The sequence below is a fragment of the Cydia pomonella genome, chromosome 12 (genome assembly GCF_033807575.1).
Source record: "Cydia pomonella isolate Wapato2018A chromosome 12, ilCydPomo1, whole genome shotgun sequence".
In the NCBI taxonomy this organism is placed as follows: domain Eukaryota; kingdom Metazoa; phylum Arthropoda; class Insecta; order Lepidoptera; family Tortricidae; genus Cydia; species Cydia pomonella.
The window spans coordinates 13,174,104-13,189,327 of record NC_084714.1 but is presented as its reverse complement, the minus strand read 5'-3'; the positions used below and the strand labels follow the sequence as shown (position 1 = coordinate 13,189,327).

At 35.5% G+C, this 15,224-nt stretch overlaps 1 long non-coding RNA gene across 1 annotated transcript; it reads left to right on the top strand.

Moving 5' to 3' along the window:
- The first annotated feature begins 13,538 nt into the window (after window positions 1-13,538).
- Window positions 13,539-14,219, top strand: LOC133523645 (uncharacterized). Its single transcript, XR_009800260.1, has 2 exons — window positions 13,539-13,643; window positions 14,056-14,219. It is a non-coding gene; the product is annotated as an uncharacterized LOC133523645 (long non-coding RNA).
- Window positions 14,220-15,224: the final 1,005 nt, after the last annotated feature.

Below are 15,224 nucleotides of genomic sequence, written 5' to 3'. Positions count from 1 at the left end.
GCTCATTAATATTGTTTAAAGTGTAATATCGGTAGCTTATTAATCAGTAAACTAATATGGTAGTGTGCAGTGAATAGAGAATTAATCTTGAAACGCGTTTAACCACCATTTTGGAGCCAACGGCCGGCAGTCCACGTGCTACTTGTAAAGTCCAGCTATCGCTTTACAAGAGCTGATAAAATCACCGTACACTGTCATGTATTAACCGTACAATAGGGTTGTTTCCAATTTTTTGAAACGCTTGTATTACGTTCTAAATTAACTAAAAGTTGCACTAAAATTCAACTTTTATACTAAAAATGGCTTCAAATATGTTAAATTAACAAAATATATTTTGACAGATGCTTTCGCGCCCAAAACGCTCTTTGAAAATTGTGTGACGTCACAGTTTACGCTTTGACACATAACTACATACACACGTAGAAGATACGAACTGTTAACTGACATTTGTCATTTGTTGTTTATCGCCTAACTGTCAACAGTGTCAATCCGAGAGTTGTGACGTCATCAGAAACTTCAATGGCGTTTCGAGTTTGGTCACGTGACGTGTTCCAAAAGATATTTTAAATTCAATATTTACAAAAATATGGTCATTACAGGTTAGTTTAACATGTTCTTATAATCCAAAAGAATTTATTGGGCTACAATTCTGCCCTAAGATTTGTAGATGGAAACAACCCTATTTAGTCGTATTTAAAGCTCCTAATACCATGATACTCGAATTGGAATTATCCTATATATGTTGGTTAATGCATACCTAATTTTGGATATAGGTTGCCCAGCTGAATAGGTGCAAGTGGGGCAAAAGAAGGGTGAAAACGTTCCACTGCAAGACGATTGGTAGATAAACGTCAAATATACCGCCTTTAGTAAATCCACAATGTCCAAGTAAAGTAATGAATAAACTACTTGCCACTTCTCTGACGTTTCATCTTTGGCGTTTCACAATCTTCAAATAAGCTTACCTGGCAGAATAAGTACTAAGTTTTGCAGGAAATCTAATCTGGCAGTTATATTATTTGTTAATTAGCTATCCAATACTTTACTTGGCCATTGTGAAAGAGGCCCTAAGTGACACATTGTTATTCTTTCACTCTCAAGCAATCCGAAAACATGAACTGTAAATTTTGTTTTAATTGAGCCAAAATAGGTTTAAATGTAACGATCATGCTTCACCGCAATCAATACGAAGCTGAAATGTAATCCCTGAAAATATCCACCGGCCATAATCACCGACTCATTGAAATTTAGCTATTATATCGCCCGACGGGCATTAGCTGAAAATATCACAGCTCAGCTAACTAGTACATTTGAAAAAGAGCCTATGATTCGTGGAATCTGTAATACACGAGTGCCCTTTTGGATTAGCGTGACTGGACTGTCGATACGTCTAGCACTCATACAATGCGGGTATTCCCGTTAAATATGCAAGAGCTAGCCGACTGGAATGAACCACATATATTTTTAATATTCCATTTAAGGCGCAGCGTAGAGGAGTGGTATACACCTTTTCTGTAGGTACTAGATTTGTAAACATTTTTCTTCTGCGATGGTGAGATATATAACCTCGTTTTTTCGCTATTAGAATCTCATTATTTTCCTGATGGTAATTGTTATGATTGTGATGATTCGGCGTGATTGATTTGTATATCCATACGAAATTGCAGCATTCTAGCACTAACGGTCAGTGAGCTAAGCAGGGGATGGACAGTCAGACAGACAGACATGGCGAAACTATAAGAGTTCTTAGTTGACAACGGAACCCTAAAAAATGAAAACATCATCAAAAAATAAGTAGGTATGTTTGTTAAAACGTTAAAAAGCAAATTTAGGTCAAAATCAAAGAAAATACCGTGACTAGATTCGTGGTTAGAATTTACCTACCTCGCCTTAAGCGATAGCAATAGTTCTTATTGATTTGTAATTTTCACTTTTGTTACGAATAATATAACGTTATGACACCAAAAAATACTTACTGAATACGGAGTCACAATTATTGTTAATAATATATCGTTACAACACCGAAAAATACTTAGATACCGCAGTATTTTCACACATTTACTCAGAAACTGTAAATTATAGATAGAAGTTAATTACCCGTAATTACTGGCGTGGAAACATGAAATACCCAGTTTAATTTGTACGGTCGTACGTGGTAGCCCCTGTTAAAACTCTGACAATGAATAATTTAATAGAGTAATCGATATAATTTATTGGTATCGTGCTTATAAAAGTTTTTTTTATTAATTTAATGACTTTTGCCTTTCTAATTACAGTAAAAAAACTACACATCAATTTTTAAAATTAGGTATGAACCCTCCTCCTATCCCCCTCTCTCCTAATGTATGTAGTAAGAAATTCAAAAAATAGTTTCATAATAAACCACTGATACGATGATTAAAACATAAAATAAAATAGCAATGCACAAATGCATATACGAGTACATTCTGTAGCAAACAACATTGACTGCACTGTCGCATGCACCGGAAAGCAACCATTGACATATATCTTAGGACGGGCCTTACGGGCACTAAGAATGGTGCTGGTTCAGTGTGTCACTCACGAAGTCGAGCCAATCGTGCAGTCTAACGCAACTAGTTGCGACCAATCGCGCGCGTGATGCGAACTCATCAACCAATCGCGTTGTGGCGTTACACTGCACGATTGGCTCGAATTCGTGTGCGTGACACCGCTGTACTGGCCCCATTCTTATTGCCCGTAAGGCCCGTCGTTAGATATATGTCAAAGCTATCAACTCAACAACTCGACTACAATGTTGGTGTTATTTTAAAATGTTCTACTTGTATCTTTTATTTAGTTCTGAAGCTGGAGCGTAGTAAGAGTACCTATAAACCGTTCATATTTTCATTACGCTTTACTATTGACCTACGTTTTTTTATTCAAAGTTATTAAGTTGAAATATTGTCTAATCGTCGATACGTCGGGTGAGAATACGTTTATGCCATACGCCATGCGAAAGGAAGCAAAAACATTTTTTTTTTCGAAAAGTTTTGTTTTTAGGAAATATTCAACTAATTTATCACATATGTGTATAGTACCATACAAATATTTTAAAGTAGTGGCAATCATGAAATAAAAGCATTTTTATAATTGCCATGTGCGTTTTTGATGGTAGAGTAAAATGCGTACAATGTATGACATAACACAAAATCATTATAAAATGTTTTTGCTCAAAAATGGATATGGCACAAACGTATTCTCAACCGTCGTAAAGTCATACCTAAGCAAATGTATCAGTAGTTAATAAATCTGATCATCTTAGATTAAGTTCACTGGTGAATTTCACACCCGGATCCAGGCAATCTCCGAGAGTTAGCCACAACGTTCAATCTGCATTGCAGTGCAATCTCATAGACCTCAGCATACAGATCTATATTATCAAGAAGTCATACTCATGGCCCGGTACAAAGAATGATTAAGACACGTTTAAGATCTTGAAAAGATCTTTAAAAGATCGATAACTAAACGGCATGTCAAAATTGAGGTTTATTTCGATTCCACTGTGATCCCAATAAGATATATCTACGATATTTCTAACGTCAAAGTGACATTGGTTGCCCGAATCGAGCTGCTTCTGTCATCATGACGTCTCGCCGGCAGACTAGATGGCGTTGATCGCCACCCTTTCGCCGCCGCAAAGCCGCGTTCAGTTTTATGCCGTGTCGCACAGCTGCATTCGTGACCCACAAATGGTCTAGCCGGAAGATTCCACCAAAGTTTACCATTTCCATTTCGTGGTAAACTATTTATTTATTCTATGTTTCTCTCTTTTGTTATGTTGTAATACTTTTGTATGTTATAGTTTATCACGAATAAATGCAATGATCTCTGATTTCTGTCAATTATACGACATAAAAACGATATCTAAATGAGAACTTATCTAAACCAGAACTTATCGTTATCGTATCTCAGTCTTCGAATCGGGCCGTCAGTCAATTGGAACCTTAAACAACACGGTACCATGTCATGTATAAATTATGTACCTACCTAATTGCTAAAAGCTAGTTTTGAGTAAGAGCAGTTTTTTGTAATTTATAATTTATTGGAAGATAATAACGTACAAAAATAATGTTATACATTTCACCTTTCTTTGTACATTTGTTAGTGTGCTTAAGAGTGAAAAGTAAAATATAATTCCACAGAGCACTCGTACAAGTAACTATAACTAAAAGGTATCTTAACAAAATACTTCTTTGCATTTGGTGGATGACATTCGAAAATCGCGTGACACTTCTCGATGAGACTAAGCCCAGCAGTGGGGAACTAGAGGCTAAGATGATGATGATGATGATGATGATATTTGGTAAGTATACTTACTATTTATAACATAATTCGTAGTCACTTGTCACTAACTGAAACTATCGTTAACCATCACTACCTTTGCAAGATATTCTTTACGTCACGAAAAGTGAAATAAACTGAATCTTTTGAGCCCCTTCCGAACGCCTCAAAAAGTATGAAATAATGATTTCATATAGTAATTTGATCAGTCAGTATAAAGCTAGAGGCTGAGTTATAGCATCACTATTTGCCAACATGGATAAAGAAATCCATGATACCAAAATTAATCACTTAGGGTCGGACCAAACTAACTCTGCGTTGCATTTGCAACAAAGTGAGCCAATATCAACAATAATGTCAAGTTTCTACGAAAATTTAATGTTTATAAGTACTGAGGGCCATACCGCGAACCACGTTCGACGTGTTGCCTCCCCGTCACACTTACGTACAAATATATAAGAGACGACAGAGAGGGAACACGTAAAACGTCTTATGCGGTAGGCCTTCTGAAGCTCCCTAACTTTGTTGTACCTATTCGTTTTCAAATCTAGCTTCGGCGGACTCTTCATAGAGCTTGGTTTAAGGCCAAAACGATTAAATAAGTCAGCAAAAAAAAAACAAATTAAGCTCACAAGTGCCGCTGAACAAACCGAGATTCGAGAGTTATTCATGTGAAAAGTGACAAATGAACCAAAATCAACTCTGCTGAGTGAAAACCGCTATTCGAAATTGAATTAATCGTCGTTGAATATGCAAAACTGGACATTGTTCGGCGTCGAACGGTTCGTTCGATTAAGTTCTCATTGTTTTCATGCTTGATTATTGTTCAATGTTACAAATTGTGACTTGATTATCTATTGTGAGTCCCCGGGGACCGCCCCTTGTACTCGTATTGTTCGGTTTGACGGCAACGCAAGACATCTGACGGTGCAAGGACCTTCATAGGACAAATTTGACTTATTTTGGTGACAGTCCGCAATATAGCGAATAGTTTTTCATTAAACAACGTTAGCATACTTCATTTTATATACTTATAAAATGCTTTACCACAGAATAGCAGAGCTCATTAGTTTTAACAGCTAGGGAAACGACGGTAATATATAATGGATTTATGTTGCTATAAATAAATCTACCCGTTTTTTACTGATCTAAATTGCATCTAAATTGTATTTTATTACGTAAGTAATTAATTATTTATTTTGTTTAAAACAAACCAAAATTATCAGAATGTCGCAACTACTACGATTAATAAAGTAGGTATTTGTGCATTGAAACGAGTACTAAGCGACTAAATCTACGCACTTACTAAAATGTATCTACCTTCTACGACGTATTCTAAGTAACAAAAGCACTTTCCAAATCCTTCAACGTTCAGGCGCGTTGAAAGAAACTTAATTAATTCCGTTTTGCGGAAGCCAAATTTGTTACCTATTCATTTCTCGATTTACTCAAACGCAAAACACAATTTGCGGATCGCAGGATGGAATTGAAAAAGTTTTCAGTTATTTATTTGAAACGCTTTACTTTGCCGCAAGCCCGAGCATTAATTATTTTTAAGCAAACTCAAACACTTGGAGAATATTGTCCAAATAAGGTATTTTTGGAAGATGAAAGCCTTGTGAAAAAGCCCAGGGAATTCGATTTTAATTGGTTTTTTGTTATTCCTTGACAAACAAATGTAATTGAATTATAAAAATTCAAAAACAAATGCAATACATACAGCAGCAAGTACAAGTATAAGAGCTAGCAGAGAACGTAAACAAAATAGCAAGTAAATTTGTTTACATGCCGTTTTATCAAATTTTGTTTAATAAACGAAAATAGAGTTATGTAGTTAATTAGATCGAATCTATATACATTAAACATTAATTATAAATTTTATAATAAAATGTAAAAGATTTTGTTTAAGTTTAATCTCAATCTCATTTTCATCTCTACCTCAATTATCGCCATTTTCTAAATTAGTAGCTATAAATAGTAGCAGTGCAAGTTTCTAAATCTTCAGATACCTAATTTGTTTTCAAGACTAAATCGATCTAATCGAACAATCGTAGGCCACTTGCTAAATGACTCAGGCAACTAAAGCTTGTATTTAGATGTAGATATCGGCGAGGGTATTCTCGAGCAAGTCGGCTAACCCAATTATTTACCATACAAAACGTTTAGCAAATTACTCGAGATCGAGATAAGAGCGGGAAGGCCCGTTAAGGCAACGCCTCAGAGCCGAAGACGCAGTTGCTAAAGCTTTCCATTTGCATATTGAGAAATTAAAAGATTCGGATACAACGACACAATTTCACTTTAGATATGTATCTAAACCCAGAGAAATTCTGTACGGTTTCTTTAGTGTTACGTTTGATAAAATGCAATACCTTTTTGAGGTGAACATCTAGTTACATCAGCAGAAAATCATTGCAAAATCATTTTACTATCGGCTGCATTTTTTTTTAGATTTTGTATAAAATCGCATGCTAAACCCTAAGTTAATATCGCCAAAACGGTTTGTACTTGAAATATTATGTATTACTTATAGATAAAAATGCATTTAACTTAATTCTTTGCCATTGCACAGTCTCCCAACTGAACATTCCCTAGAGCGCTATCCGCGCTTCCTATACTTACGTGTTTAACCTCGTTTTCTTTTGTAAGTTCGATGATTACATTAGTATTTAGTGAAATAGCTTAAACAAGTATAAACTTTGTCAACGCTTCGAAACGCTATACTGTAGGTAGTGAAACTAACGTCAACTTGGCTGAATGTTACATAACTCGCATAATATTTGTCAAGCATTTGCACCAACATTGGTCCCAAACTACGCTGCCGGTATATCACTTGTTTACCAGATTACCGGAGCTATACTAACTGACAACCTAATTAACATTATAGACAACATTCACCGAGTACGCGACTAAGTTGCAAGTTAGGGATACTTGTTAAACTGATATTGAAATTTCCAGAATCTGGATTAAATGCTTTTGCATTTTTACATTTCAACCATTTAAAACAGCTTGTTGAAAGTAAATATACCGGACCGGTAGATGCTTTTAAGTAGTTACTATTGGTATCCATACTCTATTGTAAGAAATGCAAGGTAGGGGGAGTACCTACTTATTTAAAAGTGGCGAGGTGGCAAGGTTATACGTCGTAAAAACTTACTTGGGCCGTATAGTAGGTATGTTAAGGCCGGGTTGAGTTACCGTTAGCCGCAAAGTACGTCTTTCCGGTATGTCGACTTTCTATCGAGTGAATTTTCAGTATATGGTAGGTGTGTATGGTTTTTTAATATGTGGCGCATAACTGCAAGCTGCCCATATCACTTCAGTCGGCAGGTGAACGTCATTCAGTCTGTCGTCGAGGTACGAGTCCGCTAATCCGAAAGTCCGACAATCAAATCGTCAACTGTCTATAGGTATAATATAACTAGCAGCTCATAACCGCAAGGTCCTATCACCAATATGGGTCCTATGAGAGCTGATTTGTATATATATATTGGCCATACTAGAGGTCTAAAGCATGTAACGCTCGGAGCGTCCGTTCCGTGGCCCTCCAGTAAGTGGTACTCTTTGGAACTCTTTAAAAATTAAGGTTACCAGTCCACACATGAGCAAATAATGGATTTCGGCCAGACCGAGTTAATTTCCAACTGAGAATTGTTCCAATATGGCAAATGGGTAAAGTTAGCACACAGTTAGCAAACTTATCAAAGTAATGGAGTTGGCTCAATCGTTTCCCGTCGTATGATAACAATTAATGTAGAGCCATCAACAAAACCACATTAACAGCTCGATTATTTGAATTTCTGATTAAAATCTTTTTTATATTCGCCTTTTAACAATACAACCACCTATTTATTTATTTGCACGATTCGTATCATGTCGAATATCGCTAACACGATTCAGAATCGCCTAGCTCAGCTATTTTTATTTATACAGCTATTTTTAATACAATCATTTTTAATAGAAATAAAAACCAGCTTTGACACCGAACTTGGAACCGACCGAAATTAACATTGTTCCACTTTCCTAGAGCCAAAAGCTTTTGTTTTCTAATTTCTCATTCTAATATCATCAGTTGATGATAACAAAGGGCAAATTATATTGTAGGTTCGAAGGGTTATCGTCCCATAGAAAATTTTGAATATCGCGCCTTTTTCTACTGTCAAAGTTGTTTGTCCGGCTATATAACTCACATTCAATTATAAAGTACACTTGACATTCGGGTATTATTATGTATGACAAATATTGTGACAAAAAGATCATCGATAGTACGAAAATAAGGATTTTTGGCTGTTTTAAGCATCCAAGATATTCTCGTTGTCAGTCATTTAAAAAATAAATAAAGTTAGGATATTTACTTTACGTGCAGCTTAAAAGCCATGATTACTTCTACACTCAGGAGAAATAAGAATAGAATAGAATAGAATAGAATATCATTTAACGGAATAACGGAACTATGTACGTACAGATATTTTCATATGTAGATTTTATTATTTTTAGCTTGTGCGTAAAGGTTTTCAAACTATTTTACGTCAACATTCTCAAAAGTACTTTTAATCGCGAGGTTTCGCCGATCGTTTAGCACACTTGTGCAAAATTGCTAGAATATTTTTAAATTTTTATAAAGATTGACTGACATTGTATGAGGTAATTATGTAATCGGTTTTGACATTTAATTTATTTTATTTATATTATTTTATCATATTCCTGATTTTATTTTTTTGTTATCTTAGACTGTAAGTAAAATGACAATTTGAATTAGTTTTGACATTTTTATGTGCGTGATTTTTATATTTTTGTATGTCTTTGATTCGTTAGCATGTATATTTATTATTCTTGATAATTTATGTTTTCCTAGCATGTAAGTGAATTGGTCTGAAACTGTAAGCTTGCATGGTGTTCAATAAATAAAATAGAATAAATCCGTTAAATGCCTCCCCTAATTATATGCTTCGTTCATTCCAAAAAACACTAAAACGAAATGCAGTCCCAACGAGTAGGTAAGTGGTTGCTAAAACTCGGTAAGTAATCTGTAAAAGTTCGCCCTGAGGGACAGGGTTCATAAGCCGCATAAAATTAATTAATACTAATGAAATATACTTAGTACTGGACCGCCCACAAACTCTCCCCGTCAGGATTATCCCCCTGAGAGCAGTTTAATTTCTTCCTCTTGAATATACACAGTGAAGGCAAGTAGTTTTACGGAAATTGTTATGAAAACTGACAGTTGAATATTTCCTTAGCGCTCGGAGCATGTACTCTTATTCAATGGCCGCGGCAAACTTTCGGTATGTCTAAAATTAAAACCATACTATTTTATATTGCTTTAGCTCTATTTTTATAAGATCTTATCTTTTGTTCACATTTACCATTTTTAGCCATTAAATAGATCATTTAGTGATGAAAAGTACATTTAGTGATGGAAGGTAAAATAAAACTTCCAATTGCCGAACTCGGAGTCACGAACATAATTACGAACAAGCACTTTGTGGTCATTTTTAACTTATAAAAGGAGGAGGTTCTCTCTAGGTCCTAAACTACCAAAATTAAAAATCTGAAAGTTTTAACATCAATTTGCACAGTAGGTTTAAGTTTAAAATAAAACAAAAGTTTTTGAAAATCAACCCTTAAGGGGGTGAAATGGGGGTAAAAGTTTGTATGAAAGAAAAATAGAAACATCCAATTTGTACCAGAAAAGGGCATAACGTTTGCATTTGCGTATCAAAGCTACAGGAGAATATTTTGATAATGTGTTTTGGTTTAGTTAAACGGTTATAGTTTTATTTTTGATGACTTTTTGTAAATGATTTGTAGGTCATCGTCATTGCAATTTAGCCTTCAGTCGCCCACTCTCCAGACTAAGACTTATCCAATGCTGGCACGCTAATTAAGCATTTATGTAGATATAAAATGACATATGTTCTGTTTTTGTACCTTGTATTAGTAAACATACATACATATATTATCTTCATCATCACATATGTATAAACACGCCAAACTTTATAAGAACTCCATTGCGTTGCCAATAAGCCTTCAAAAAGCACTCACAATTTATACTATTATTATTCCAAGCGAAACGCTCACTTGATTTTCGGCAAAAATGCTGCCAGAAATGGCTTGGCTAAGCTTACAAATGGAAATTGTCGTCTTTACTTTACAACATGGCCGAGAGCTTGTGAATTTTCCATCGCTAGCATGGAATAAGTTACCGTAAAAGGAAACCAGTCGCCTACTCTCTGTAGGTTTTCCAGCAATCCTTTAAGCTCAATTTGCTTCATAGAGATTCTGAGTAATCGCAACGCAGGAAACGAATGGAAACATTGCAGCAAGGCACAGACTTACAGATAGGTATTCATTATTTTAGTATGTCGGCCTACGATTTTCTATACCTACAAGCCAATGAACTGGTATTATATTAGGTGTAACTCAATATTTTTGTAATTACGGTTGATATGTAGCTTGTGTCTTTGAATTTGTATGAGGTATTTATTAGCCTTCAATGATCTACGCAGTTACCTAGCAACAGAGTTATTTACTTTAGAAGTATTTAAAGTAGACAAACAGGGCCCTTATTCGACATGCTAAAAGTGACGTTTCGTGTTGATTTCCATTTGATGTGGGAAATATTGTGACTTGTCGAATTGCTATCATCAACACCTGTCAGTGAACAATATCCACACTAGAGGAGGGGCTTTGTACCGGAATAGTTTTTGGAACAGGTTTTTTGTAATAGACTACTTTTAGCTTGTCGAGTATTTAAAAGTACGAACTTTGATTTCTGAAATAAAACAAATATGAAACTTTCATCACCTCGTACCTCCATTCTTACCGTTACTTTAAGCAAAACAAAATTTTGTTAACAGACGGTCGTCTGGGCGTCTGTTGTATCTAAAAATAGTGTAATAATATATAATAAAAATATGTCAATGGATTCATAGCCTTCACTCAAAACGTCATAATATTTCCGACCCCTACCGAAATAATAAGTCGATATTTGCTTATATAATCCTTATTTTGTAAGACGCCTAAGACCGGCAAATACGTAAACTGCCTATTGGGGGTCATACTCGTAAAAGTGGTATTTTAGACGTACTTTTGGTACGAGTAACAGAGACGTACTTTTGGTACGCAGTCCCAGCTCTAGTCAGGATTCTAGTTGTCAAATATAAGCGTGTCGAATACGTATTAGTTAACTGTCAAATGAAATTAGATCAACGGTAGACTTTTTTGTCGATGGGTATGGCTGCCATGTTTGGATTTATGACATTTGAAAGGGGATCCTAAGGCAGAGAGTAGTTTTTTCTGTACGATTTTGATTCTTCTACTCGACGCAAGATGGAGTTAGCTGCCAAATTCCGATCTTGGCGTTATAAAAATAAACCGCAAGAACCATGACAATGACATGCAGTTGCGTCGATGTAGGTCTATCATAAAAACGTACATGTGACAATTGTCCAGGATTTAAAAAAATCTTGACAATTAATAAATGTCAAAAAGAAAACTGATTTATTATAAAAATACAAATTATATATAAAGTTTGATTTTAAAACCAATGGTCGTGGGTCCTAACCCCGGCTCTTAACAATGAACATCTTGTAACTTGTGTGCAAAATATCATTTAACTTTTACCAATTACTTTTCGGTTAAATAAAATATCACGAGGAAGAAGTAGCCCCAATAAGGTATATTTTCCCCTCTGGGTTAGAAGGTCAGATGGCAGTGAGACAGGGAGAGATAGTGAAGAATGCGGCAAAATAATCATTAATTGTGTTGTTAGACTAGCTTTTTTTGTTAATATGAAAATTGACGCAACAGCAAGCTCAAAGCCCCTTATGAGTCAGAGCCTGTTAGGTGCAGGCTTAATTGGCTCATCCGAGGGAAGCGGAGCTTCGGCGACTAGCTGGTTGCGTCTGCTTATCAACTTCTTCCAATTCACTTTTACATCAACTCCTTATAAATTTGTAAATTAAGGTCAACTTTGTAAGAACTAATACCTGTGCCATACTATAAATTGGACGATATGCCTAATTAATTGTTATTAATGTTGAATTTTTAATGGCGTATAATATAAGACAGCGGTCGTATAATGACTGAGAAATTTGGATTTTTCTGTTTGAATAAACAGCAAACTGGAGACATTGAGATTAATTATAAACTTATTATTTTAGGTGTTATCAAGAAAAAAGGTCTTAACAGATTTATGAATAGGCATTGGCAGAAAAACAGGCGTCCGACTTTTATCATGTAGCTATATCTATATGACCTCTGCCGCCGACTTTTTCACCCGTTGGCGCCTGTGCCCAAATCCTTCTAAGACCGAAGTTTGCTGTTTCCACCTGTCCAATAAGCTGGCACATAAGACAGCCTTACAACATAACTATTCCCCAAAGTATCTCGGTGTTACACTGGACAGAAGCCTGACATACCGATTGCACATAGAGAAGCTAAAAAGTAAAATAAGGACCAGGATATTTTAATTACGATACATAAATAACTACTAAAACATGTTTTCTGCAAGAAATTAGTTATCTTATTATATTATAAAATATTTATTATCCATGTGTGATGTTTATTTCTTGTGAAGATATCGAAGTTTCGCTGTGTAGCACTTATCGATATATAATATGATCAAAATCGACCCGTCCACATCCCTAAAAATCCACACATACACATTTTTACGCACATATACAAAGCAGTATAACCACCAAAATGGCTACGGCTTGAGTATTCAAATTTGTATTGAGAAAAGGCAACTATATCCTGTCTTTATTTGCCTCTCTATCGCTCGAATATGCAATACGCATGCACTCTTCGTCAAAATCGGTTTCAAACTTTTTCGACTGAGTACGCGCAATAAACGCCTAGTAGTAGTATTTAAATGTTTACCGTACCTATTCATTTAAAGCATCGTAGGACAATGCCGCTATGTAAACTGTAAGGTGGGTCTTAAATTAGTGTGAGTTATTTTGGCACCGGACTCAACCTTCACGTTACAATATTTAAAGTATTGCGCTGTCATAGTAACGAAAATGATAAACACGTCAATCGGAGTAAACAAGTAACTAAATGATGCAAACAAGAAAATATTGCAAAATAGGTACATATATCTGTGGCCCTAGTGAAAAAGGGTACAAGTCTCTGGGAGTTTAGGTGTATAAGGGCATAAGTGTTACGTGGAACTTACACCCCTTTACACCTGCGCTGCCAGAGACTTGTACCCTTTTTCACTAGGGCCACAGATATATGTACCGATAATTATTTTGTGTTAAAAATATGAGGCAAATTATACTGCCCGATTATACGGACTACATATTAAAAACGATTATCTTGGAAACAGTCAATAGGTGAACAAAGTTATAGTAAAATTGGTGCATAATTTCAGGGCTTGCCTGGCCCACGCATGATGTACCTACCTACCACGACCACGGCCGTCTCCTATTACTATTTTTTTCTAATTCCCTAACTAGAGAACAATATTTCATGTTCATAGTCTAGAATTTAAAACCTTAGCTACATATTTGTGGCGCTTGGGGTTGAAGTTGAAACCCTGGGGTCCTAGCGTGGGTCTATGAGGAAATGTCAAAACGCCTTTTAAAGGTTTCTGGTGACCAGAGGCCTGGCCTATATTTCAATCGGCGGATCAGCATTGTTATCCAGAGGGGCAGCAGCCTTCTGGACACACCACCGACCGACCAGAATTTATTTATAAGTTTTTATCTTAAGTGTTTTTATGATATTTTATATATAAACTTACAGATGTCGAACCACCAGCAAAGTTTTTGAAGAGGTGTACCTAGTTCCTGGTACCAACTGGAAACTGAAACTAATAATCTACACTCAAGAAAATGAAATATAGTCACAGAAAACTTTAATGTTTTATTTTATTAAAGAAAAACGTTAAAAAAATGTGTAAACAGAAATATATATTTTTTAATTCGTAGTTGAATAACATAATATGTATTTAATCTCCTGTACATAGGAATCGTCTTTTTGTAGGTTTATATAAACAATAAGTACTTAGGTCGATTTAGGCATCAACTCATCACACCAAAATTTTGTTCTAACCGGTCACACCGCCAAAAGCAGTATTATTTGTTTCAACCCGTCACAAGTAGATTTAGTTCTATTAGGACACATCGTAATTTTGTAGCTATTGGTCAAACTGCAAATCTGTTCCTATTCGTCATCCCGTCAAACTGTTCTAACTAGTCACAAGGAGGATACCTAAACAAATTTCACTACCCGCCAAACGTGTAATATAGACCATACAGTAGGTCTTAATGGTGATGGCGACTGTACAATGGGGTTGCGTATACATACAAAGAGCATTCAAATAGTTGGTGATAGACCAAGTGACCGAGTTACTAACAGTTATTATATCTTTTTTATAAATAATGTAATAGCGTAATTTTTGGAAAAATAATAAAGGATTCATGAACCATCTCGTAATTTTTAAAAAACGGACTTTAAATCATATGCCTGAAAGATGTGTTAAGGTATACTTACAACTTGGATCGTGAACGTGGTTTAGAAGCAACTGGGTGCGGAGTAAATTGCTTGATTTTTTTTTAGAATTTTGAGCTATTCTAGGAGAATATGTGGAGCGAGCATTATTCGACGTGTAGGTGTGGGTTCAACAAAAAGATCGCATGTCAATAGTGCTTTATTGTCGTTAAAATTCAATTAATAATCGCCTTTATCGACCATCAACCGTGTGGTCACTTTTTAATTGATTGACATTGTCAGGTATAGTTTCACTACTCGCCGCCGCATTATTCATAGCGCATTACTTATCCTATCGGATACAAGATGTCGCTGATTATTGTAAAGTTATGTTTTAAAAAAAAGACGCCTTACTCTATGCCATATATTGTATGAAAGGAAGGGTATTCCCTGTCGTACGTCAAAAAATCCAAGATGGTGCC